The sequence below is a fragment of the Primulina eburnea genome, chromosome 12, assembly GCF_022965805.1.
Source record: "Primulina eburnea isolate SZY01 chromosome 12, ASM2296580v1, whole genome shotgun sequence".
Lineage (NCBI taxonomy): Eukaryota > Viridiplantae > Streptophyta > Magnoliopsida > Lamiales > Gesneriaceae > Primulina > Primulina eburnea.
In genome coordinates this window covers 23,798,157-23,803,522 of record NC_133112.1, presented here as the reverse complement: position 1 = coordinate 23,803,522, position 5,366 = coordinate 23,798,157, and positions in this window count along the sequence as shown.

The window sequence follows — 5,366 nt, the reverse complement described above, 5'->3', positions numbered from 1 at the left end:
CGATGGTTGCCTTTGATGTTATTCTTGGCATGGATTGGCTGTCGACCTATCGTGCTGTTATTGATTGCGTTGCTAAGACGGTGACTTTTGCAGATGATGACCAGGGAGGAGTTCTCGCCAGCTCAGGTACTTCGCTGGTCCTTCCTTTTATTTCGTGTCTTGATGCTGAGAGGCTATTGTGTAGAGGTTGTGATGTTTTTCTAGCATCTGTTGTGGATATGGATAGACTGATTAAGTTGAATATTGATGATATTGATGTGGTGAGGGAGTTTGCGGATGTGTTTGAGGATGATGTTCCGGGTTTGCCGCCAGATAGAGATGTAGAGTTTGTTATTGATCTTGCTCCAGGTACGGTTCCTATTTCTAAGGCTCCGTATAGGATGGCTCCTACCGAGATGAAAGAGTTGAAGACGCAGTTGCAGGATCTTCTAGATAAGGGTTTCATTCGTCCGAGTTCTTCGCCTTGGGGAGCTCCGGTTCTATTTGTTAAGAAGAAGGACGGGTCTTTGCGTCTGTGTATCGATTACAGAGAGCTCAACAAAGTGACGATCAAGAACAAGTATCCGTTGCCACGGATTGACGATCTATTTGACCAACTCCAGGGTGCCACTGTTTTCTCGAAGATTGATCTTCGGTCTGGCTACTATCAGTTGAAGGTTAGGGAGTCTGATATCCCTAAGACGGCTTTCAGGACCAGGTATGGTCACTATGAGTTTCTCGTGATGTCTTTTGGTTTGACCAATGCCCCTTCTGTTTTCATGGACCTGATGAACCGTGTGTTCAAGCCGTATTTGGATAGCTTCGTCATTGTCTTTATCGACGATATATTGATCTATTCCAAGACCAGAGAGCTTCATTCAGAGCATCTCAGAGTTGTTCTCCAGTTGCTGAGAGAGCGGAGGTTGTTTGCTAAGTTGAAGAAGTGTGAGTTTTGGCTGGATCAGATTTCTTTTCTAGGCCATGTCGTTTCGAGGGATGGCATTGCTGTTGATCCGATGAAGATAGAGGCGATTCAGAAGTGGCCTATTCCTACGACTGTTTCAGAGGTACGCAGTTTCCTTGGTTTGGCGGGTTATTATCGTCGTTTTATTTCGGATTTTTCCAAGATTGCCCTGCCATTGTCCAATCTGACAAGGAAGACTGTGAAGTTCGAGTGGTCTATAGATTGCCAGAGCGCATTTCAGGAGTTGAAGGATAGATTGACGTCAGCTCCTATTCTCGCATTGCCCAGTGGTTCAGAGGATTTTGTGGTCTTTACCGATGCGTCGAAGAAGGGTCTCGGTGCAGTGTTGATGCAGAGAGGTAAGGTCATTGCCTATGCTTCTCGCCAGTTGAAGGATTATGAGAAGAATTATCCGACGCACGATTTGGAGCTAGCAGCTGTGGTTTTCGCCCTTAAGATTTGGAGACATTATCTGTATGGCGAAAAGTGTGAGATCTTCACAGACCACAAGAGTTTGAAGTATCTGTTCTCGCAGAAAGAGCTCAATATGCGGCAGAGGAGGTGGTTAGAGCTGGTCAAAGATTACGATGTGACTATCAGTTATCACCCAGGGAAGGCGAATGTTGTGGCTGATGCTTTAAGCCGCAAGTCGAGTGTTTCATTGAGTTCTTTGATTCAGAGACCGTTACTGATGGATTTGCAGAGAGAGGATATTGATCTGGTGATTCCAGGCACCATTGCTCGTCTTTCAGCGTTAGTTATTCGATCTTCATTGACGGACAGGATTCGTAGAGAGCAGTCGACTGATGTTCAGTTGACAGAGTTGAGAGATAGAGCAGAGATTAGAGGTAATTCAGAGTTTGCCTTGAATGGTGATGGTTTGGTGACTTTCAGAGGTCGTATTTGTGTTCCTTCTGGCGACGATATTCGTAGAGATATTCTGACAGAGGCTCATACCGCGCCGTATTCGATTCATCCAGGCAGTACGAAGATGTATCAGGATCTTCGTCGACTCTACTGGTGGCCAGGTATGAAGAAGGATGTTGCCGTGTTCATTTCTCAGTGCCTTACTTGTCAGCAGGTGAAGATTGAGCACCAGAGACCTGCTGGGACATTGTTGTCGTTGCCGATTCCTCAGTGGAAGTGGGAGCATATTACGATGGATTTCGTGACTGGTCTTCCCAGAGTGCGGAGAGGTTTCAATTCTATTTGGGTTATCGTTGATAGATTGACTAAGTCAGCGCACTTTCTTCCAGTCAAGACGACGTATTCGATGAACCAGTATGCCGAGGACTACATAGCAGAGATTGTCAGACTTCATGGTGTTCCTGTGTCGATCGTGTCTGATCGTGACCCCAGATTTACTTCAGAGTTTTGGAAGAGTTTGCACAGAGCTATGGGTTCGCGATTAGCGTTCAGTACAGCCTATCATCCTCAGAGTGATGGTCAGTCAGAGAGAGTCATTCAGATTCTTGAGGATATGCTCAGAGCGTGTACTATAGACTTTCCAGGTAGCTGGGATTCTTTGTTGCCTTTGGCTGAGTTCACTTATAATAATAGCTACCAGGCGACGATTGGCATGGCACCGTATGAGGCACTTTATGGCAGGAAGTGCAGGTCTCCCTTGTATTGGGACGAGGTTGGTGAGAGGAAGATGTTGGGACCAGAGTTGGTCCAGCAGACTGCTGATGTTGTTGCTGTTATCAGAGAAAGGATGAAGACTGCCCAGTCCAGACAGAAGAGCTATGCAGATGTTCGTCGCAGACCTTTGCAGTTCGAGATTGGCGACCACGTGTTTCTGAAGATAGCACCTCTCAAGGGTGTGATGAGATTTGGCAAGAAGGGCAAGTTGAGTCCTAGATTTATTGGTCCATTCGAGATTTTGGACAGAGTTGGTGACAGAGCCTACAGATTAGCCCTACCTCCAGATCTTGACAGAGTTCATAATGTGTTTCACGTTTCGATGCTCAGGAAGTATGTTGCAGATCCTTCCCATGTTCTACGCCATGAGCCATTGGACTTGACGCCGAATTTGACATATCAAGAGATTCCGATTCAGATTTTGGATCGCACAGTTAGAGTTCTGAGGAACAAAGAGATCGGCATTGTCAAAGTTCTTTGGAGGAACCATTTGTTAGAGGAGGCTACGTGGGAACCAGAGGATGAGATGAGAGAGAAGTATCCTGAGTTGTTCGTGCCGTGACGTCAATTTCGCGGACGAAATTCCCTTAAGGGGGGGAGATTGTAATAGCCGAGCCCAGTGTACGGTACGATTTAAGTTTCGTTTGTTATTTGGGATATTTGATTAGATGTTCAGAGTTGTATTTTTGGGCTATAGTATTGTTAGTTTTATTGTCTTGAGGTGTTAGTTGATGTTGGTTGTTCGTTTCAGAGTTTCGGATCGATTCTAGTTGCATGGGAATAGTGCTTGGCCGTGGCTTGAGTGCACCCGCGCTCTTAACTGGAGTGCCCCCGCGGTGTACTGTGCTGTTTTGGAGTTGGAATGCCGTGAGCACACCGCACCCGCGGTGATGTAGAGACCGCCCCTGCGGTAGAGACCGCACCCGCGCTGTTTGCAGTGCCGCACCCGCGCTGTTCGAGTTCCAGATTTTTTGAGATGCCGTAGCCATTGCGCACCCGCGGTCCTTGTGTTGGCGCACCCGCGGTGAAGGTATGGGCGAGTTTTTAAGCTACTTTTTGGAGTGGTTGGCCATACTTTCCTTTCTTTTCTCCTCCATTCTCGACTTTTCTCTCCATTTCTAGGGTTTTTGGTCATTTCTTTCACTTCCTATCTTCGATTCAAGCGTTTGTTTGGAATTTCGACTTGAGATCGACGTTCTCCTTGGTGCTAGGAAGCTTGGGTAAGTTTTTGGTGCGATTCTGTTAAGGTTGTAAATTAAGAGTTGTTTAGGTTGGTTGTTTATGTGGATTTATGGATTATTTAGCTTGTAATCTTGGATATTTAGTTGATATTGGTGTTATTTGTGGATTATTTGTTGTAGGTGGTGATCAAGAGCTAAGTTGAGGTGTTTGTTGTGGTTTGTAAGTGGAAATTCATTCCTTTTGCTCACATGATTTTATATGTATGTGTTTCAAAGAGTTTATTGTGTTATTCCCTTTCATTTGATCCATAGTATGTATTGTTATATGTATTGGAGGCATTGTATGTCTCATTATTGATTAAAGGGAATACAAAGAGATATATAGAGTTCAAAGTGATTGTTAAAACCAGAGAAGAGTTTAAATGTTTTCGGATTGATAAATACATAGTCAGAGATTGCATGCAATATTAGATGATCATCGCCCAGAGGCTTATATCCCTCAGAGTTATCGGTATTTATATCGATTTGGGATACGAGCAACCCCAGAGCAGAGATACTATTGATATCAATCCCCAGAGCAAAAGAGAAATACCATCATATTTTATGCTATTGCTATATTATTGATATTCAGAGTTTACAGTTCAGAGTTGATGGTATTTATGATTTCAAAGAGATGTTTTACAGAGTTATTGTTCATTGTTATATAAGAGTTCCACTTGCTGAGATTTATTCTCATTTCAGTTATTTTCATGTGATGCAGATCAGAGTGGTGCCTCGGGACGTTGACTGTAGATCGGGGGTCATATGCATACACCGTTGGAAGGAGGATTTTGGCATGATCATAGGAATGATATTTTGTTTTTGTTATGTCATTTAAATGATCATGTATTTATTTTGTAAAGATATTTGATGAAATGTATTTTGAAACTCCTTCCGTATATTTTAAAGAGAAAATTTTATTTCCGCTGCGTATTTATTTTAAAAGAGGATCGGGGTGTCACACTTTTCATCCTCCAACAGATGGACAAACTGAAGTTGTCAATAGAACTTTGGGAACACTTTTGCGTGCTATTCTTAAAAAGAACTATGATTGACATTTCTATGGACTTTATTTTGGGGTTGCCTGGTACTAAGAAGGGGAGGGATTCTATTTTTGTTGTTGTGGATAGATTCTCTAAGATTTCACATTTTATAGTTGTCATAAAACCGATGATGCTTCAAACATGGCGGATTTGTTCTTTAGAGAAGTCGTTAGGTTGCATGGCATGCCTAGGACTATTGTTTCTGGTCGCGATGTTAAATTCTTGAGTTACTTTTGGAAGACTTTATGGGCTAAACTTGGCACAAAATTGTTGTTTTCTACTACTTGTCATCCTCAAACGGATGGACAAACTGAAGTTGTCAATAGAACTTTGGGAACACTTTTGCGTGCTATTCTTAAAAAGAACTTGGATTGACATTTCTATGGACTTTATTTTGGGGTTGCCTAGGACTAAGAAGGGGAGGGATTCTATTTTTGTTGTTGTGGATAGATTCTCTAAGATGGCACATTTTATAGCTTGTCATAAAACCGATGATGCTTCAAACATTGCGGATTTGTT